Here is a 22,872-nt window from a genome sequence, read left to right as displayed (position 1 = left end):
CTCTGTAATATTCCTGGATGTCTGGGAAAGCAACGCCACCTGATTCTTTGGGTAATACAAGAGGGGAGTAGGGGATTATAGGCTTTTTTCCCACCCATACGTATTCCAATAAGACTCGCTTGATGTCTGCCAGAAAGGATTCTGGCACCACAATCGGCAGTGATAGAAAGAGAAAGAGGAACCGGGGTAAGATGTTAATTTTAATTGAGGTGAACCTAGCGGCCCAGGACAGATTTAATTTTGGCCACCTGTTTACATCATCCCTGACAGTTTTCCACAGGAGAACATAGTTAGCCTCGAAAAGGCTTGGGAGGGGCACAGTGATATTTACCCCTAAGTACCTTACTGGCTGAGTTTGTATTTTAAGGCCCAAGCTCTCTCCCAGCGGTCCGAGAAAGTCCTCCCCCTCCCTAAGTGGGACTGCTATTGTTTTCTGGAGGTTCGCACGGAAGCCTGACAGGGCCCCGTATTTTTGTATTTCATGGAAGAGGGCCAGAATAGATTCCTCTGGTTGAATAAGACACATGAGGATATCGTCTGCAAACATTGCCAATTTATACTCCTTGTTTCCCCGAGTGATTCCATGTATTTCGGGGTTTGACCTTAGTGATTGGGCAAAGGGTTCTATGACTAAGGCATAGATCAGGGGGGAGAGGGGCCATCCTTGCCACGTGCCACGTGTAATGTCAATTGGGTCGGAGGAAATACTGTTAATGGAGACTTTCATTTGTGTCATGTGGTACAGGTGCACTCGCTCCTTGTGCCCATGTCGTCCCTACTTTTAACCACTTTAGTACTGCCTTCAAGAAGGGCCATTCCACTCGGTCGAACGCCTTCTCGGCGTCTAAGGATAGTAACAGAGGGTTTCTATCTTCCTTGCAGATTCCAACCATTAGGTCTAGAATTTTATTTATGTTATCCGCTCCCTGCCTGCCCCTTACATATCCCACTTGGTCAGTGTGTATCTGTTGGGGTAGCACCAGGGCCAGTCAGGAAGCTAGGATGCTTGCGTATATTTTAGCATCGACATTAATTAGAGAGATGGGGCGGTATGACGTGCACTCCCAAGGGTCTTTAGCTTCTTTGGGGATTACTATTATTATTGATTCCGTGAACGATTTGGGGGCTTGACCCGTCGACATTATTGAGTTAAATAATTTGGTCAAGAATGGTGAGAGGGAGTTACTATTCGTTTTGTAAAATGCTGTGGTGTAGCTGTCCTGACCTGGGGCCGAACTAGCTTTTAGGTTGGAGATGGCTCTTTAAGCTTCCACAATTGTTATGGGCATATTCAGTTGTTCTACCAGGTCAGGATCTATAGATGGGCGGGGAAGAGCTTTTAGAAATTCTTCTATGGATGCTGGTGTACCATTCCATTCAGCTGTGTACAACTGCAAATAGTACTTTGAAAAGCAATTTAATATTCCGTGAGGATCTGTGTGCATTTCTCCCCTTTCATCGCGGACCTTGTATATAGCTCTATCAGCCGTTTGTTTTTTCAATCGGTTTGCTAGCATTGTGTGGGCCTTATCTTCCTTCTCAAAAAAAAATTGTTTTAGGTATTTGAGCTGTGTGAGAGCCTTTCCTCACCAGATGTTTTAAAGCTCCTCTCTTAGTCCTTTCATCCGTGACAACCTGTCTACTGCTTGGTTTGGGTGTTGGCGAAGGTTTCGCTCTAGGCGGGAAATATCCTTTTTAAGTTCTGCCTCCCTACGTAGCCTTAGCCTTTTCTTGGACGCCCCCTCTGAAATCAGGATCCCCCTTATTGTGGCTTTTGCTGCTTCCCATACCGTGTTTAGTGACATGCCATCTACATCGTTTGTTTCAAAATATTCTACAATGGCTTCTGAAAGGGTGTCCCTAAACACTTGGTCTCTGCAAAGGAAGTCATTGCAAATCCATTGTCTATCTGCTCTATGGGAGGGCCCAAGCTCAATTGGAGCATGCATAACTCGTGATCTGTCCAGGCGACTACTTCTATGGTTGCCTCGAGTATGTCCCCCTTACATTCTGCTCCCAGTAGGAGATCGTCAATGCGGGAGAAACTTTGGTGCGGCGGTGTAAAGAAAGTGTAGCCCCTATCCTTGGGATGAGTCTCATGCCACGTGTCAACTAGGTGGTGCTCTTTTAGCTGACTAAGGAAGTGGTCCCCTTGTTGGTTACTTGGTGGTTGCATCACCTGTCGCATCGATTGCCAGTCTAGTTCCTTGTTTGCTACCACATTAAAATCTCGCCCACAAATCAGGGTGCCCTCCTTCCATTCACTCAAAAAATCAAACAGGTGTCCAAAGAAGTGTGATTGACTCTGATTGGGCACATAGGCTGTATACAAAGTGATTTTGCGGGTTTGCAGTTCTCCCTTTAATGCTAAATACCCCCCTTGAGCATCTGTGTGTGTGTGCTCTAACCGAAATGGTAAGGATTTCTTGATCAAGATTCTGACACCGCCCCTTTTGTGCGGTTCGGAGGCCCATATGGAGTCCCCAATGTCTCTGCCTACAATCCTACGTTCCCCTCCTTGTACATATTTCGTCTCCTGTACGAAGAGTATGTCCATCCGGGATTGCTTAAACTGCCTTGCCAGCATTCACCTTTTCTGCAGAGAGTTTAACCCCCTTACGTTTTAGGGACCCAAAGGTTATGCCATCAACCCTTGCCATTGTAATTTGTTAACTGTACGCTAGTTGTCCTGAGTCTCTGCAATTTGGAGGAGTGGTGTGTCCTCCTCCTTGTGACGATTCTGGATTGCCCTGCTTTAAACACATTTAACATATGTGCTTTTACCCTATGGTTCAAATGCCCCTCAAGTTCCAAACAAGTGATCCCCCCTTCCCTCTCCACGAGAAAAGCTAATTCTAGCATTCTCTTTTGGCTTAGGAGACGCCCTAAACTAAGAAGGGCCACTCTGTTGGGGCCCCTCTCCGAGCATCCTACAATCATTCAACTTTTACAAGAACTATCACGCAAACATTTTGCTAACCAGTAATTTAAGGGATAAGAACTATCACATTGTAAACTGAGCGGGTGCGCTCCCGAGAGTAGCGGGTGTTTGTGTTTTCCGCTTATTGCGTGCCCGCCTCCACCCTTCAAAAACAGTGCAAACTTAAAAGTTTTAAAGATTTTGTTTTAAATTCATGGAGTGTTCAGGCGCTTGTACTTCCACTTCATTGACACGTTCCCCTCTCCTTGGCAGCTTCGGCGCTGGGTTTAATGTGGGGCCCTCCAGCCTCTTGTGGGGATTCTTGTAGCCAGATCATGAGGGGGTGGCAACCCCTTCTCGTGGCGAGGGTCATAGCTGAGAGATCTTGATACAGCGTTATCTTTTCGCCTCCAAATTCAATTATTCATTTCTCCCTTGCTCTCTGCAGAATGTCTTGCCTTTGGGAGTAGTAGTGGCACTTAACCAGCACCGATCGTGTACCTCGTGCGGGCCCCCCTGCTCTCTGCTCTCTGTCGAATTCAAGCTTTGGCAGGTCCGAGTCGACATAGAGGGTATGGATAAGGGCCTTTACCTTTAGTTCCAAGTTCACTGGGGCTTCTCCCTGTTCTTCGCTCAAGCCCAGTATCCGTATGTTCGATCGCCACTCTCTGTTTTCAAGATCATCGAGTTTCGCTTCCATGTCTCTTTCCTTTTGTTCCAGGTCTTGGAGGCGTGCCTCATACTGCATCGTGGCTATGTCCCTGACTGCTGATTGATTTCCACCACCTCGAGTCGGTCCTCAGCCTTTGCCACTCTGGCCTGCAGGTCGGAAACCGTTTCTGTGAGACTCGACTTTATTGACCTTATTTCTCCTAGCAACAGCCTAATGTCTGACTTGGTGGCACTGTCCAGATCGTTGCCTGGAATGTCTGTTGAACTCTGTGCTTCTGTTGATTCCATGGTTGAGTTGGGTCGGCGAAACGTCAGAATTAAGGCCAAGGTGTTGGGGTCCAGCTTGATTCAAGTTTATACTAGTAATAATGCCTTTATGTACTCACTATGTTTGTTGTCCATGCACGCGGTGTGTGTGCTACATGTGCTAAAGGCTTTCACTCTACAGTTTCCCCTTTCTTCCAGGAGTCAAATGAGGGCGGATGCTCATCTTGAATCCCCCTGGTAGTGTGCTCTGAATATTAAAAGAGTGCTTGCTCTCTGCTTTAGTTGCGCTGTTGTGGGAACTTGTATACATGGGATCAGTATGAACGTATGTCGACGCAGGGCTCACCTAGTGCTCGGTTCTGTTGTTTGCTTTGGGGCATGTGTGCTGCCCAATCTATTCTTGCTGTGCACCGAAGATTGGTGTTAGTGCCGGTAGACCTGCTACTAATCCGGCCTCGCTGCAGTGGCAATTATCTTTTCTGCAGGAGATTATGCAAATCTTTGACAATGCTTCTGTGCAAGTGAGCGTTTTTTAAAGTTCCTCCTGACCTCCCGTTTGGTGCGCCCTTTTTACCCTTTTATTGTGGTTTTGTGCCGTTATTGCGTTCTGTAGTTTTAATAATTAATGCGTTCTTGCACCAACTATTTGCCTTCCCTCTGTCTTTGTTGATGATGGGTACTTGAGAGACGGGGACTTTTGGCCATTCCGTGTTCCTCCGGCTGCTCGGACCGGGAGGCCGAGGTCCCAACGCGGCCACAGGTAAGGGAACCCAGAGTGTCCCGTTCTCCTTGCTGCGCCTCAATATGTTTTATGAAAGGGGCAGGGCGCTCTTTATTTTATTCTCCCCCCTGGAGGGCAGGGATTACTCGGGGTTCTGCTGCTTCTGTCACTGGGGTATTTTTTCCTAGATTCCGGCGTTGAGAGTGAGAAAGAAAAGGTGTTCTGCTTCCCTCTGTGCCCCTCGAGTAAGTGTCCTTGTGAGTATGGGAGCCCTCTCTGTGCTGCGTCCGATGGTGTGGGAGAGAGGAGGAGACACTTCCCCCCGCTATGCAGTCCTGTGCCTGGTATATTTTCTGTGCACCAGGGCCGTCGTCTCCTTCCGCCGTGTCGGTGTTTAACCTTTGCTGGGCATTGTGTTGTTTGTAGGAGGGGCCGAGTTGTACTTAGACCGATCCACGCTTCACGGCCGCCATGTTTTCCTCTAATGCGAATCTCGAGGGCTGGCTTGCACATTAAGATTACAGTTGAACGTGTGCACGTTTTCACTTGAAATTACTCCCACTGCTATATATACATGATGCAAAACGTTCATTTTGAAGTGACATGTTCTCATTTTCTTGCACATTTTCCTCGCATAGTGGTGCCCAGAGAGGGAGACAATGGCTCAGGCTGCCATCATGTCAGCGCCCCCTGGTGGTCTCCCTGGGCTGGCATTTTTGGGGCAGCCGGACTAGCCATTTCTTACTGTGGTATGACTTTTTCTGGGCATCTATGAAAATTCCACCATAGTACTTGTTATTACTCAGCTAGACTGGAAATTTGGGGCAGCCAGTGTAGCCCTTTCCTATATTGGCATGACTTTTTTTTACTGGGCATCTATGATAAACCAAGCATGATATGTATTATTACTTGGCTAGTCTGGCATTTTGGGGTAGCAAGAATAACGCCTTATTACTATGGTGTGATATTTTCTAATGGGACTCTATAACATAACAGGTTTATAATGTTTATATGTAGAGTGTACGTTCATTCCCAGAGGGGCATCTTGGCACTATTGGCAGATATCAGATGGTTATTGTTACCCAACTTAATGGTACTCATTTAATCAACCCCAGAAGGACGAAGAGCTGAGTGAACCTGCCAGGATTCAAACCTCTGACCATGAGGTCAAACACAGACCCTTGTAGTGAATGCATTAGTGCACTGAGCCACAGACCCGGCATGATAAACCCAACATGGTATGCGTTATTACTTGGCTAGGGTGGCATTTTGGGGTAGCAAGTCCAGCCCTGTTACTACTGTGGCATGTCCTTGTTTACTGGGCATCTATGATAAACCAAGCATGATAAGTATTATTACTGCCTAGACTGGCATTTTGGTGGAGCCAATCTAGCTATTTATTAGTGCGGCATGGCATTATTTTACTGGGCATCAGGAATAAAGCAAACATGATAAGTGTTACTATATGTCTAGACTGGATCACATTGTGCAGCCAGTTTGGACATGATTTCTTACTGTGGCATGGCATTTTTAAAGGTAAAGCCAACAGGAGTATGTTCTTATATGGGGATACTGCCATATATTGGAAAAGCCGGTGTGAACATGTTTTCTCAGAGTATCATTACTAGCATTATGTGCAAAGCAAACATGAGTATGTTCTTATATAGAAATGCTGGCATATATTGGTGCAGCCAGCATGCAAATGTATGGGGACAGACAGTATGAACACGTTTTTATACTGGCATACAATGTGGGTAATGGCATCATGAAAATGAGTTGGGAATGCTCCTGTGCACTGTTGGTGACTTGCAGATATTGCATTTCTGGATTGGAGTTACCCTACAAAACCAATTGCAAACTGTCTGGCTTGTTTCCCAGTTTTTCACAGAAAGTGTGCTGTATGATGCACCATTTTAAACCAATATTAAAAATAGTTTCTCTGGGGTAATCCACGCTGAACCCTCCTTGGTTGGTTCCAGGACCCTCACAATGCTTGGTCGCTCTGGCATATTTGGGGGAAATATTTACAACACTCCAATTAAAACATTCACCAGCCGTCACTGAAGGAGTATAGCTGCTGTCAAGTTGCATTCTGGTGAAGGAACAGCCACGGGCCATGCTGCTACCACAGTAAGAAGACAGTGTTGTTCAGAAGACTATGAGATAGGGTCGTTTCAGTTGAATTCCGGTGGGAGGAGGTGAGCTCTCATTACAGGGGTAGCTCTCAGACCAGATTATAATCAGGGCCCCGCCTTAAGAGCAGCAGCGCCCTAGGCGAATTGGCGACCCCCCCTCGCCCACCGCACCCCCCTGGTGTTAACAGGGGGCGGGGCGGAAGGGTGCGGGTCCAGGAGGGCCCACTTTTTTTTTTTTACCTCCTCTCTCAGGCGAGGAGGTGAAATAGGGTGCGTTAGCACCCCATTGCCATTGAATGAGCCTGCCGCGGGTCATTCAATGACAATGAGGCGCCTGTCATGCCTTCTGCCACCATGCCAGCTCGGGGGAGCCCTTGAAAGACTCCCCGGAGCTGGCATGGTGGGGGGCTATGGCGCCTTTTCTTGTGAAAAGTTCCCACGACGGTGGGGCGCATTTAAATGCACCCGCCGCCGTGGGCACCTTTTACAGTAAAAGGCCGCGCCTGCTGCGCCTTTTCCCACAACGCCAGCTCGGGGGAGCCCTTGAAAGACTCCCCCGAGCTGGAGTGGTGGGGGCAAAAGGCGCCCTGGGGGGCGTCGCGCCCCGGGCGGTCGCCCGGCTCGCCCCCCCATAGGGCCGGCTCTGATTATAACTAACATGTGAGCTGTACATCGGAGTTAAGTGTATGGACATGCAAAGGGAGCCCCACCAGGAGCAGGGAGACCATGCAGAAGGCAGGAAATCCCCAGAAGCTTATGTAACCGAGAGGTTCAGGTAAACAAGACATGGACAAAAGGTTGGCGAGCTGCTCCCACAGCCTGAGTGTGAGGGCCTAGGACATGTGCATTCTGGGTTCTGAAAGCCAGGCAAAAAAGGTCCATTGCCAGGTAGTACTGTAGACCAGAGGGCCTAAAACAGAGGGGCACATATAGCTGAAGGAGAACCTGGAGCTATGCTGTCACAGAAGACTCTGGTCTAGCAGGTTACAACCGCAGCTCAGTGAACCACCACAGCCGTACCCTGCCCTAGTCAGCCTACAAGAAGAGTCTAATGAGGAAGGAGAAGAGGAAGGAAGGATCTTGACTGAAGAGCTGGCAAGTGGTCGGACCTTGTTAGAAAATTATCCCTGTGATCAACAGTACACGTCTTTATTCCAGGACTGTTTTTGACCCAGGATTTTATAAGTAATCCAGAGTAGATATGATAAGATCCAGAAGAAGGAGACCCTCCAAGAGTCAATAACTCAATTGTCGATCTAGGAAGACTAGAGTGTGCTCTAGGCATGTCGATTCACCAAAATTGCAGGGTCAGCGGAGGAGATATTACATGTGCGATGAGATCACAGGAAATGACATCACATAACCTTTGGCCCGGACATCTTTGCCAGAAGTCCGATCAATAATGTAATAAATACTACAAAATCAATAATGTAATAAATACTACAAAAATCATCAAAAAGATATGAAATCAGACAGATATGAAAATGACTTTTGTCATTGTATTATATGTTGTATTATATTGTCTAAGGTTCAAATATAAACATACAAAAAATAAACAAATACTACAAAAAGCATAACATAGATATGAAATCAGAAGAATTGTATTAAACTTATATTAAGTAAGCTGTTGCCTTGGAATGCCATTGGTAGAGACATGATATGCCAGGGCCTAACCTTGGATAACTATCATAGGGCCAGGCAAAGCCTTTAATGTCATCACAACCTTCAGGCACCACGTTCGACCAATGGATGTCAGTTATAGCCTCACTTATCAGGTATTGCCATCATATACTTAATGCAATGCACAAGACCATGTAGTGCCGTTTGATGAGGTTCTGCCATGAAAATCTAGATGAGACACAGCACCTGAAGGGTAAAGGCTCATATGACAGGTAGGGCCATCATATCCCACTTACAGCCTTAGGCCTACATTCCTCCATCTCATCTGCAGTGCGGCCATATAGGCTCACGTACTGCCGTGGCATAGTATGGCCAGGTATTGCCTGCTTATGCCAGGTATAAAGCCATATATCGGGTGCAGTCCCCATATGCAAGCTGCAGCCTCTGATACGTGTGTGCTGCAGACAGGTACGTGGACACCAAGGAAGGACAAGTAAAAGTTTGGATCTGCCATCCTGCTGCATACATGAAGGCTGCTGTTGGGGGCCGCCTGCCATGGACATCCGGCAGGCGCCCCCTGGGTGCTGTTTCCATCAGCACACCCCAGGCCCAGAGCCTGTGGGGGTTGGTGCCTGCCCTGGACATCCAGCAGGCCCCCTTGGCGCTAAAGGACATCAGCGCCATCAGGGTGAGGGCACAGCCTGCCAGGCTCCTGACCATGCGGACCTCTGCCACCGTCCTGGCACTTGGGTCCCATGGCACCAGGGCCTGCAGGCCTGGGCCGCCACATGTAGGCCTGTGGCCTACATCATTAATGAGACACGGACTCAGTCGTTCCTCTTTGCTAGTCTTCAGTCGTTCTAACGCACGTGCCTGCAGGGCTCCCTTTTATTAGCTTGGGCCATGACGCAGTCATGGCCCCTCTTAAAAGGGCAATGTAAGGGGAAGGGACACATCCCCTTAAAGGGGCAATACACACAGGAGGGTTCACCACCTCACATCCCTCCTTTTCCTTAAAACCAAACAAACTATATAACACTGTAACTGATTTTCCCCTCTCCCGTTACAGAACACTACTACTTCAAAGTCAGGGGACGAGCTACCCACAGGATATGCTCATGACACCCATATGGTCTCACATTCTTATATACACATCACCTACCAACCCATTACCCTCAGGTGACGGTCACAGGGGTACGTCCCCGGTGGATGGTTGGCATTTGGACCGGACGCTACAACCCTTTATTAACCTGGGTTACGGACCAGCCACCACTGCATGACGCTCACGGACCACCACTGGTACCATATAGAGCACCCCCACTAAATGCAGGAGCACAGCTTCACATCACTGTCCTTTATTGAGACCACTTTAAGCCTGTAAATGCCATGCAGATTCCCCCATCAAGATGCATGTTTACTGAGTCCACTTTAAGCAAAGACAGGACTGCAGAAGACCTGTCCAACTGTTCTCAGTGTCCACTCCGGAGTCACTTCCCCAGAACCAGGTCCGTTGATGGTACAGTTCAAAACCGGCAAAGCCGCACCTGGCGGGTGATGCCAGGGGCCACATCGGCATCGGCCCTTGATGGTGTGGGCAGTCTGTGCAGGAGTCACTACTCCCCCCAGTCCAGGTCCCTTGATGTTGAGGGCCGTCTGTGCAGGAATCTCCTCACAGGAATCTCCTCACAGGATCCAGGTCAATTGATGGTGCAGTTCAACTACCACCAAAGCCGCACCTGGCACGCGCCAGGGGCCACATCGGCCTAGACCTTTGAGTTTAGGGCAGTGCAGCGAGGCGCAGCTCACTGGGCGCTCAGGCTGCTCGACGTCCGGCTTACGGGGTATGGACAGTGGGACATTACTCACCCCCCTCCTTGGCAATGGCCCTCCAGTCCGCTACCGTGCTGTCCTCCAGTGGCACGTGAGGGCGCACAAGCACTCCTGAGGAGCTGCATCCCTTACTTGACCCTTGCGGCGGGTGACAGAGACGCCCATGTTCGTTGGTCAGATCACAGCTATATGTTGAATTCAGGGGGGCCGGTAGGTACCTCCCCCAAGCCCACGTTGGCCTGGTCCTTCGACAGGATGACATGCGGGGAAGTTAGTGGCAAGAAGCCAGGGTGTAATCGTTGGCAGGTAGTCAGGGCCACTTTCTCCCTGGTCATCAGACGATACCATAGGGGACACTATCGGCATGGTGTTGAGGCCACGTGTAGAGCAGGCAATGTGTTCTCCACCTCAGGGTGTTCTATTTCCAGGTGGCACTGCTCCGGGGTGATTACCTTCATCCTTGTTGTGCCACACCCTTCGACTGTTGGTGCGGTGTACGGGTGTTAACCCGGCTGGCAGTGCGGGACTGGACTGGCATCCCAGATGAGTGGTGGAAGTCGATCTCTCGAATCACCTGACCGTGCTTAGCACCTCCTCCCCGGTGCCAGAGGGTCATCGCTTTAGCACACCCTACGCAGGCAGCATCCCCTGCTTGATAGTGGGTGTGCGGTGAACAGAGTGCCGGACGCCCCGGTGCTCATGGCTGTGAATCCTGAGGAGCATGATGATGAAAATCCCACAGCATCAGGTACGGGGTGGCCACAGTTAGTGTTCGGTCCATGACATACTCTGTTAGCACAGGGCTGCCTTTTGTGCAGAGACCTCCTTCTTTTCCCTACCTGGCACAGAGACCTGGCGCCCCTCTGTCCCTGTTGTTGCCATTGGGGGTCCGGGTCTGACGGCAGCCCTCTGCTGCTGTGAGCACCTGACATGCCTACTGGCACATCATATGCCTGTGCTGACATGGAGTCCTATCCCATTCACCGCAGGGCCAGGGAACCCTGTTGGGGCCACCTCCTGTATTCAATTTTCTCTGGGGTACTTCAACTGATCACTGCCACCTGCCCCAGGCTTTTCAGAGGGCCATCTGTTTCACCCCGCCTCAGCTCCGGCAGAGCATGCATTTTTGTTCTTCATGATGGCATCATGCCGGGAGGTGAATTCTTACAATCCCGTTGGCCTTGCCTTCGTACTGCTGGTTCAGTGCATTGGTTCTCGTCCGACTGGCCATGCAGGACTGGCCTGGCGTCCCAGGTGCGTGGTGTTCAGTCCTTTCTGTGCAGCCTCTCATGCATGGCGCAGTTATTGATGTGTATAGTGCTTAGAGCGCAGAATGCCCAGATGCTCATGACGTGGAACTCAGTGGAGTTTAAGGGTGGTCGTCATACGGTGGAGGCCGCCCCGGTCATTGTTGGTGCTGCTGTAGAGCCTTGCTCTCTTGATGCATGGCTGTCGGCTGGTGGGCAGAGCACTTGTAATTAAGCTCTTCCTGACTGGAGACCTGGAGCCCTTTGGGATTAGTGGCCCAGGACCGTGTGGCATGCCTTGCCAGCGGCACATTTGTTCCACGCTGCATCCATTTGCCCCATTCGTGCAAGGGTTATGATTAAGGCGGCAACGTGCATTTTTGTACTGCGGGGTCAGGGCTGGTCCATGATTCACTGGAGCAGCTGCATCCTTCATCTTGTGCTTGCTCATGGAGCAAGTGGGCATCTTCCTTTCTCCTTTTGGAGAAGCATTTAATTCCCTTTGGAGCTCCGATCAGAGGGCCAGCCCTCCTCCTTCAGCGGGCTTCTGCCTGTGGGGTGGGGTGCGCAGGTCACTCGCCTCCATTTCTCTGTCAGCCTCGGGATCCTGCAGGGAGCCTGTCCTTCTCTAGAGCTCCAACTGCGTGGGGGCATGCAGGGTGAGCCTGCGGGGGTGGGAGGTATCACGGACAGCTTAGCCCTCCACCCGAGGAGTTGGGGGAAAGCTGTTCTTTCTGCCTTGGCCGCAGCATTTTTTTTCTCCTCCCCAGGAGGGAGGTTGTGTCATCCTCCTCGGCCGCAGGCTAGCTCCCTCTCATAGTCCTGTAGTGCAAATGATGAGTACTTCATCATGTTCCTCTTGCTCCCACACGGAGCACAATGACTGCACCACCTGCAGGGCCTGGACATCCGGCCCTGAGACGATGCAGCCGTGTGGCGCTTCTGCCTACTGGGCGGGCGGGGCACCCACCTCCTCCAGCTCGTTCCTGGGCAAGCAGCATCTTCTCTCCCCGAGTGGGCGAATTCTTGGTGGAGTCGCGGCAGCACTGCCAGCACTGACGTACCTCGGGAGAGGGGTCTGTGTGTGGGGTGCAGCAGGGCCTCAGTCTGCTCCTCCGGAAGGGCCGGGCTGCAGGCAAACCCCGATGTTTTCTTTAGCTTTCCTCAGCAGGTGTTCGGCTATCTCCCACCTCCCCCTCACGGCAGAGGCAGAGGCAGTCTGGCATCTTTTTATTTTTTTTTCGGCGGGTGCCGCAGGGGCTGGGCTTGCCCCAGGGGATCGGATGTCTCCCTCCCTTTCGGCAGACCGCCGCAGGCCCACCTCACTGTAGGGTGGCCCGGGCGCTGCCCAGGCAGTGATGCGCAGGCCAATACAGGCCTGCGGTGGGGTTGGCACTCGTTCCTTCGCTTTCCTTCCTTTTCTCTCTCAACACACGAGAGATGGGCATGGGCTCATCGTCATATTCTCTCCATTTTCTCCCAAATGGAAAGTCCGACTTCCTCGTCGCCATTGTTGGGGACCGCCTGCCATGGACATCCGGCAGGCGCCCCCTGGGTGCTGTTTCCATCAGCACACCCCAGGCCCAGCGCCTGTGGGGGTTGGGGCCTGCCCTGGACATCCAGCAGGCCCTCTTGGCGCTATAAGACATCAGCGCCATCAGGGTGAGGGCACAGCCTGCCAGGTTCCTGACCATGCAGACCTCTGCCACCGTCCTGGCACGAGGGTCCCATGGCACCAGGGCCTGCAGGCCTGGGCCGCCACATGTAGGCCTGTGGCCTACATCATTAATGAGACACGGACTCAGTCGTTCCTCTTTGGGAGTCTGCAGCCGTTCTAACGCACGTGGCTGCAGGGCTCCCTTTTATTAGCTTGGGCCATGACGCAGTCATGGCCCCTCTTTAAAGGGCAATGCAAGGGGAAGGGACACATCCCCTTAAAGGGGCAATACACACAGGAGGGTTCACCACCTCACAGATGCTCACAACCACACCAAGCGTCAATTGCGTGCCATCTGGGGTACGACAACAGGGTGTGGCAGTGACCTTTTAGGACTTGCTTGGTATGCATTGCTACCACTCTTCCTCACGCCCAAACTATGCCACCCTCACACAGCAATTTAAAATCCCGCCCTGCAGACATCATACAAACTCTTCACCTCTACAACCAAATGGCATAACAAGGACCGAGCCATTACACCCTAGCATCATGGGCACACAAAGTCTCCCATCTGTACATAAATACTGCTATGCCCTCCATACAGAGCAACTAGAAACATATCCACCCACAGTGCCGGGGCACCTCCAAACTGCACGCAACTGCGCTGCACCCTTGCATTTTCCCCTCTCTCCCCACTTACCTTACCCGCCCCCTCTCTTTCAGATTCACCAATGGATCTGGGACCATGCATGGTAGAAATCCATGTAACACAACAGAACGCAACACACCTATGTACTGCCACCATACTCAAAGTGCAGCATCAAATATCCATGCACCATAAGTGATATGCTGTGTGCAGGCTCGTAGGGCCAGCCACTGCCCCCTTTCGCAAGATATAGGCTCCCGTTACAGTTTCGCCAGTGTCCTGCCGATACTGGCGAAACTGCCTTAACGTCTCCGCCGCCCGATATCCGGGTATTACCGGCATACTACAAGCAGCGTAGACGACAGTAAATTCCCATTCCATGGAGTCCCATAGGATTCCATGGGGTGGGATTGCCTCAATCACCAGCACCGTTATTACCAGTGCCGGTGATTCAAGCATTTTTTTGCCTGAAGGGGGGTGATATGCATATCATGGCCCCCACCGGCAAAGTTGTGTTTTGCCGGTCCAGAAAAAATGCCATTTCCGGAATTACGGGCATTTTATTCAGCATTTCTTTGGGACCATCAAAGTCATAATGAGGGTCATAGCAGTCATCACATGCTTAATGCAGGCTTGTATGCAGACGCATGTTGCCATAATAACACTAAGTGCAGCTTCATTTGCCCAGATACAGCCTTAAGACCCTCCCCACCCCACCTACGCCCCCCCCGCACTCCCCACAGCCCTCTTACCGTAAGGGGTTGGGGCATGACATCAAGCAAGCTTTGCAGACCAGCACACACAGGCTCCTTTGGCTGGCAATGAGTCACTTTGCTGGGACATGCACAGATAATCAACTTTCAAGAAAAAGAATACGTGTGAAAGGCTGCAAGTAGCTAACGATGCACTTTGAATAGTTCACCCAAATCATGTCTTTGGAACGCACTCTGGCACTTGTACTTTTATCCATCATATATGGATCTCGGGAATATAGCTCAGGGGCAACCTGCTCGCCTTGGAAGCAAGAAGACACGGACTAACACAGGTTCAATCCCCACCTAGAAACCTCTGGATATTAAGCGTGTTATAAATAACCTATCACATCATGGCGACCTAGTTGCCAAGGAAAATTACAGGACTATGTGAACCACTCATACCCTCAGTATATGAAAATACTGGAAATTCATCTGCCAATGCAATGACAATCGTATCTCCAATCTCGAGAGTGCTGTAAATGAACGGCGCTGCGCTTTCTTTGTATTGTAGTAAACCACTCTACAATGTTCCTCCACCCAAACCCACAACACTCCAGAGAAACCGCAAAGGTTCAGTTTGCTCCATATCCAGCAAGTTTGGGATTATAGGATACATTCTCTAAACTTGTTTTGCCGCAAGTGACAAAACACGCTAGTACATATAAATATTTGCGCTAAAAAGGTTGCGCAATATTCGCAAAGTGCATCGAGAATGTGCACATCATATATGCACACATTCAGATGTCGTTAAAGTCCCATCACCTTGAAATGAGTTCCGAGCACCCACGTGAGTGCTGGGAGGCCATCATACATTGGTATTTGGGGCAGGCTCCCAATATTGGGGGCCAGCCAGAGCCTCATTTTCGCTGGTATCCAGCCCCTTACAAATACGCGGGTCACCTTTTGTGAAGAAGATTACTTGCACATTTCTCAATTGAGCACAAATAAGAACAAGTGCATCCTGTGGTCATTTTCTATTTGCATTCATTTTTTAATGATCTGGCCCTATATTTTTATTTCCAATCACACAGATCTTAAGCAAAGCAGTGTGTTTAATGCCGAACGTTGTAACAATGTTTACAATGCACACACACCATTGCCTACTAGTAAAACATTTAGATCACGAAAGGCGGATTTCTCAATAAGGAAAAAAATTGAGACGTTTAAAGTTCCTTTTTTATGTGCTAAGTGGGATTCAAGTGCATTCGCCAGTATTGGACACACATAGGATTGCAAGAGTTTAGCAGCACAGGCGGATCTGATAGGATGATGCCTGGCGAAGGAACACACATGGAGTGTGTCATTCATTTCTTGCACTCGAGAGGTGTGCAAGCAGCTGTGAAATCTGGGCTCAGGGGCTGTCTAAACCCCAGCCTCATGCTTAAGAGTCACGCCACTGAGTATATCAGAACCATGTCCGCCATCTGTCCCTTGCACTGCCTCTGCGATCTTCAATCCACGGGTGGCGAGGGCATTGCCAGAGTTCCAAAGAGAAAGCCAGGTGTAGTAGCAGCTACCACCTTTCCAGGCTCCTAATTGAGTTGTGGACCTAAGTGTGCGAATGAAGATAATTGAATATGGTCCAGAGCATTGTAACATCTGTGATCCATAAAGCTTAATTGGGTGATGATGCCATCTCGGATTCCTCGGATCACGTGATACTGTTGATCCATCTGGTAAGGGTGTCCAGGCTGGGATTGCTAAATAAATGTTCTCTTTCATGGGTGCGGAAAAGGAATTTGAAAGGGTGGAGTGATCTTATCCGTTTGAAGTTTTGTGCTGCAGTGTTCCTGAGATGGATAGTGGCTACGTAGGATTCCCCTATGCCAGAAGCTTTTGGCAGTGGCTTGGTTTCATAACGGTTTTCAGTAGAAAGGGGTTCAATATAGGGATACCACCTTTGAAGACTCTGGGCAATTTGTCCCTTGTTCCCAAGGGTGAGCCCCCCCCTTAGAGGCTAGGGAGGTGAGCCCACTTAGTAAGACTCTCTCTAGGGGTCTGGGCAAGTGGGACCTCACTGGGAATGACCCCCTCTTGGAGACAAGGACTCTCATTCCTACAAGGAACTCTCTGTCCAGATCCCATTATCAGCCTACCTGAGAACCAGAAAGACTGTTGTTAACCCTGTTTTGGATTCACCAAAAAATGACATTTCTTCCATCTCTTTGACTTCAGGTAATCCTGGATCCCACTTGAACTCCACAGTCAAAAGAGAAACTGCACACCCCATTTATTTGTGATGACGTACATAAAATGACGAGGAACCTTGGATGGAGGAGAGCGAATCCTACGCAGAGGCGAATCTCTGATGGGAAGACGTCCTGGAGGGGCAGAGCCACGCTAGACCGCAGAATCAGCTGTAGCATGGAGAGCGAACAAAATGCTCGCAAGATGCCAGAAGGCTGGCATCCTGAGGGACCGAGAACCAAGGTTGGGAGAGAGACAGACACGGTAAAGTGACTGCCTCACCTTGTGGCGTGTCCAAACGGAAGCCGTGGTGAGCCTGGGGCACGTTAACAGATGTCGAGCCCAGACTGCAGAGGAGAAGTCGGATTCCCTGATCTCTGCAAGAAGTGCAACCACTGCTGAGCCAGACAGATTAAGGGAAGTGACTGCTTCCGATGAGGTAATTTAGTTTAGAGGGACGAACGATAATAATAATTTGTTTTTTTACATTTGTAAAGCACCGAAGCCCATGGGCATCAGGGCACTTTTGCAATCCAGTTACACTGATATTGGCAGAGCAGAAAACACAAGGACATGCAGGCAAGGCTGATAGACTGGGTGACATTCTTGTTTGATGACCAGCAAATACAGGGAACGGTAGCAGGCAGGTGTCTGCGATTGTGTCATGGGGAAAAAGTCATGCAGTGAGTAATGAAACACTAAGGTCCCTACTTGTTTGTGGTTTGAGTCTTGTGGCCAGTGGGGTCCCATTAGGGCCTTCCGGAAGGGTAAGTAGGAGGTTTCTGCCCTTAGTTTGGGAGGAAGGGAGGTCCAGTGTTTGGCCCGCGACTGACGGGAAGCTGGCCCCTCCTCCTCTTGCCCTTTTCACCTTTGGTACTGTTAGACGGTTCGCAAGGGTTGTTCTTACTAGTCTAGTAGATATGGCTCTTTCAATCTTCTGTGTTAGGTATTGGGGAGCAGTGTGGGGAGAGGCATTTGTGCGTGATGGATAATCTTTTGAATATGATCCTTTCACGAATGGGTAGGAAGTGAACTTTTTTACTAGTGGCTGAGATGTGGTCTCTTTTAGAGATGTTCAGGGCTGCACATAGAGCATTGTTCTGGATGACCTGTAGTTTATCCAGCTTTTGTTTAGATGGTCTAGTGAGGAGGACATTGCAATAGTCGAGTCTTGCTCCGATAATTGCTCAAGCGATGGTTAAGCAACTTAATGGGGAGAGGAATTGTCTGGCAGCATTGATAAGTTTTGTTTTGTATGCAGCCGAGGAGGTGATTGCATTTACTTGTTTGGTGAAAGATAGGGGGCATCCAAATGTACCCTTAATGTTTTTACCGTTGTGGAGATTGGTATCTGGAATCCATCTATGGTGAAGGAGGTCAATTCACTGCTAAGTTTCTTGAGCAGAGCAGGGGAGCCCACTAGATGAATCTCTGTCTTGTCATCATTCAGGCATAAGTGGTTGTCATGATCTCTGTTTCCAAAAGATCAGGACTTGTCCGACTCCCTTGGAAGCAGACCCATAACCCCGGTTCCGAGTGCCAGCCAGTCCCAATTGGGACCTTTTGGACCCTGTCCTGGCGCCAGTGGCCCCAGGCTCATAAAGATGCCCAGTCCCAGCGCTGGAAGCGCCGGGCTCATAATGCTTGGGTGGACTTACCTGCAGCAGACCATGCTGCTTACTTACCTGCCAGTTGAACCCCTGATCCTCTTCTGTTTGGGACTACTTTTCCTGTTGGGTGTGGCAGGAGCCACTCCCTAGGTTCAGAACACTGGAACTCTTCTGGAAAGCAGGAACTCTTTTCTTACCTAGGCGTGGCTGTGGAAGGAGATACCTAAGCACTACAGGAGGCTATTTAAACCACACCCGATGGATGAATCTTGCTTTGCGTTATTCTGCATTCTCTGCAGCAGAACGCTCATCGTGTCTTCTGCTTCTGATCCTGGGCCTAAGGGAACAAAGGCTTACCATCCTGGAATCCAGTCTTCTGCAGCACCTGTAAAGACAAAGAAAGAACAGGTTAGCACTACGGTCTTCAGTGGCAGCGCATCTCTTACCTGGTCCATCGGCTGTCACCAACGCCTCGCGCTGCATTCCGGCATCTGAAAGACAAAGGCTTACCTACTCTTCGCATGCTCCGGAGGTCTTCGCTCTGCATTCCGGCATCTGAAAGACAAAAGCTTACCAGCTCTTCGCACGCTCCGGAGGCCTTCGGCGCTGCATCCCGCATCTGAAAGACAAAAGAAGGTGCGTTTAAAGACATTGGGCAACTTTATTACTCACGTGCCATTACTCCTTCCCACGCCGAATCCAGTGGGTATTCCAGCACCCTTCAGCTTCTCTAAAGCTCCGAACTTGTACCTGCAAGATAAAAGGGACAGTTAGTGCGCATCGTGAAGCAGGCTACAAGCGCTTACTTACGTGCTTCCAGGCGCTTCTATCCCTCACGCGGGTTCGATCCTCAACTCTCATCAGCCCGCCATCCGCCATCGCCGGAATTCTGCAAAACAAGAGATATCATTACAAAAGACTTTTAAGACATTTGAAGTGCCCAGAACTTACCGTTCGTGCAGTTAACGACGGACAGCAGTCCTCTGAGGTCAAGAGGCCTGCACCCTTATCCAGTGAAGAAACTGGTTACGGCACCCTGCCCCGAGGCAGATGGAGAGCTCGGCGTTCACTTACCTAAGGTGAGGGCGTTAACCTTTGGGGTTCTACAGGAGAAGAGAAAGGGAAGAGGAGAGAGGCACCCAATAACCCCAGTTCATTAATCCCATATTTTCTATCTGCAGACATCTTACTCTTCGAGTCAGACATACAGTGCACAGAGGTCCAGCCCAAAGAGCCAACCGTGTGTTACACATCACCTTTGAAGATACGGCATTCACCCAGTCAAGACCGGCGACTCTGCGGGAATCAGGTGAGCGTTACAGAACGCAAAGCCTACCGCAAAATTCCCACCCAGGCGCTATGGAAACCTCGGATACCGACCAGCTAGCCCAGTTACTTGGGGAACTAAGAGCAGAAGTGCATGCAGCCCGTCAGGAAACGAATGCTCTAAGAAGGGAACTGATTATTTCCAAGGAGCGAACAGACGATCTCGCTAGACAATTGCTACAGTCACAAGCCGGATAAACTCCGTTACCCGCATCAGGGGCAAATCTTCCTTCAACATCCTCTACGAACCCAGTGCAGATCAACCTACCTGGGAATGTACCTCTGGCTCCGCCCGAACGATTTTCTGGTGACCCAAAGAGGTTTGCAGTATTTATTAATCAGTGCCGGTTGCACTTCTTATGCCGGCCAGCAGCCTTTCCAACTGATCAAGCTAAGGTAGCTTTCGTGCTTTCGTACCTTAGTGGCAATGCGGCAGACTGGTCGATCCCTCTAGTTAATCAAGATGATCCGGTTCTCCATGATTTTCAAGCTTTTCAGCTCAGTATGGAAAAACTGTTTGCAAGACATTCACAGGGGCAGGCCTTGGACAATGAGCTCCTTTCATTGCGACAGGGTAATCAAGACCTTTTGGCTTACATTGCGTCTTTCAACAGACTGATAGTGGAAACTCGATGGCCTGAGGACAAAAGGATTACGCTGTTTTATAGAGGTCTACGTGGAGAGCTCAAAGATGTGTTAGCCCAAGTAGTGAATCCCCCGCAAGACTGTTTGGACTATATTGACTTAGTCGTTCAAATTGACCACAGACTGCAGAACAGGAAGGCCGATCGTTCCAAGTTTGATGCTCGAGTATTTTCCAAACCACCAACTCCTACCAAAGGAGTAGACTCCGGGGAACCCATGCAAATAGGGGGCCTGAAAGGACCACTAACACAAAAGGAGCGGGAAAGGAGAAAACAGCTGCAATTATGCCTCTATTGCGGAAACTCGGGGCACTTTCTTCGAGACTGTCCGGTGAAACCAGCCAAGAAGGCAGTAGGAGCTGCAGTTACCAGGGTCACAAACTCTGAGCAGGGAAACGACCTCGCTCGACAAGAATAGAGGTCCTCTTGCCGAGCATTAAAACCAGTTCCGTGACCTCGCATTTCGTGATACCTATGGTCCTCATTAGCCCTGAACATCCGGATCGATTACATGCGATTGAAGCTTACGTCGACAGCGGTGCCATCGGCAATTATGTGGATCATGAAATGGTTTTGAGGATGAATCTGACTCTTTGTCCAAAGGCTGTAAAGGACGTCATTACTACGGTGGATGGTACGGAAATAGCCTCCGGACCAGTAACGCATACCACCCAAGAAGTGACGCTAGTAAGTCAAGATGGACACCATGAGAAGATCGTGTTCGATGTGATCAAGACCCCTCAGTTCCAGATTATTCTAGGAATTCCTTGGTTAGAGAAGCACAATCCTCAGATCGATTGGCGAGTAAGAACGGTTCAGTTTTCGAGAATGTGTCTCTACTTGTCACCCTCGACCTGGTGTTGCACTGGCAGCAATTTCCTCAGAGGCTCCCCAGTTACCTCCTGAATACCTAGAATTCCAAGATGTTTTCCGGAAGGATCAGGCTAACTCTCTACCTCCTCATAGGTCTTATGACTGCCAGATAGACCTGATACCTGGATCTACTCCTCCTTGTAGTAGAATTTATGCCCTCACCGAGCCTGAGAATCTTCACCTCCGACAATACCTGGATCAATACCTAGCGAATGGGTTTATTCGTCCTTCCAAGTCCCCTGCTTCCTCAGCTTTGTTCTTCGTTCCAAAAAAAGAAGGGGACCTTAGAACTTGTATAGATTATCGCGCCCTGAACCAGATCACCGTTAAGAATAGATATCCGTTACCTTTGATCCCTGAACTCCTGGACCAAGTCAGAAAAGCATGCATATATACAAAGCTGGATCTTAGAGGAGCCTACCACTTGGTACGAGTAAAAGAGGGCGATGAATGGAAGACGGCCTTCCGCACCAAGTATGGGCTATTTGAATATCAGGTCATGCCCTTCGGACTTTGCAATGCCCCGGCCGCCTTTCAATATTTTATGAATGATGTCCTCAGAGAGCTCATAGATGTGTGTGTTGTTGTTTACATTGACGACATCCTCGTTTATTCTTCATCGGAAACTGAACATCGGAAACACGTGAAAATGGTCCTCGAGAGATTGCGTCAACACAAACTTTTCGCTAAGTTGGAAAAATGTGTTTTCAACGTGACTGAAGTTGAATTCTTGGGATTCATATTATCACCTAGCGGAGTGCGTATGGATTCAAAGAAGGTCGATGCAATTCTCAAATGGCCATCGCCATCCTCCGTAAAAGGTGTTCAAAGCATGTTAGGCTTCGCTAACTTTTACCGCAGGTTTATCCCCGAATTCTCTCGAATAGTCCAGCCCATCACCGCCTTGTTAAAGAAAAACAAACGTTTTGAATGGTCTACCGAGGCGGAACAAGCTTTCCAGAATTTGAAGACTAGATTTATCTCTGCACCGATCTTAAAACATCCTCGCCCAGAACTCCCCTACATCGTTGAAACTGATGCTTCGAGCCTTGCCCTGTGGGCAGTTCTATCACAAAAGGACCCAGTAACCAATCAGTTGCATCCCGTGGCATTTTGGTCCCGCAAATTCTCGCCTCCTGAAATCAATTACACTATTACTGATAAGGAACTTCTAGCCATCAAGTCCGCCTTTAAGGCTTGGCGGCATTATCTTCTGGGGGCCCGACACACCGTTACTGTGATTACAGATCACCGAAACCTGCAATATTTGAAAACCGCAAAAGCTCAATCCTCTAGGCAACTCCGTTGGGCACTATTCTTTGCCGAGTTTGACTACATAATTACCTATCGACCTGGTACAAAAAACGGTAAAGCTGATGCCCTTTCTCGGATGGGAGTGGAAGAACATTTGATCAATCCTAAACCTGTACCTATAATTCCCGAACAAAGAATTCTAGGTGTAATCGCCACACAATCCATAGAGGAAGTTAAGGATAAAGCCAGGCTACTGGTAACTCCAGCAGACATATAGAATTGGCATCTGCAGGGAAAGGACTTTACGGTGAAGGACAACCTATTATATTTCCAAGAACGGTTATACCTGCCCAGCACAGATTTACAGAAAAAGGTAATCTCTTGTTATCACGATTCTTTAATGGAAGGACATCCCGGTATGACCAAGACCTCGGAAAAGATCAAGCGCTACTTCTGGTGGCCGTCTTGGAAAAAAGATATCAGAGACTTTATAATGTCCTGTGGAGTA

Source organism: Ambystoma mexicanum, chromosome 11, assembly GCF_040938575.1.
Source record: "Ambystoma mexicanum isolate Mex_15411 chromosome 11, UKY_AmexF1_1, whole genome shotgun sequence".
NCBI classification, from domain to species: Eukaryota; Metazoa; Chordata; class Amphibia; order Caudata; family Ambystomatidae; genus Ambystoma; species Ambystoma mexicanum.
The sequence above is the reverse complement of the archived record's forward strand: the minus strand, read 5'-3'. Positions refer to the sequence as shown.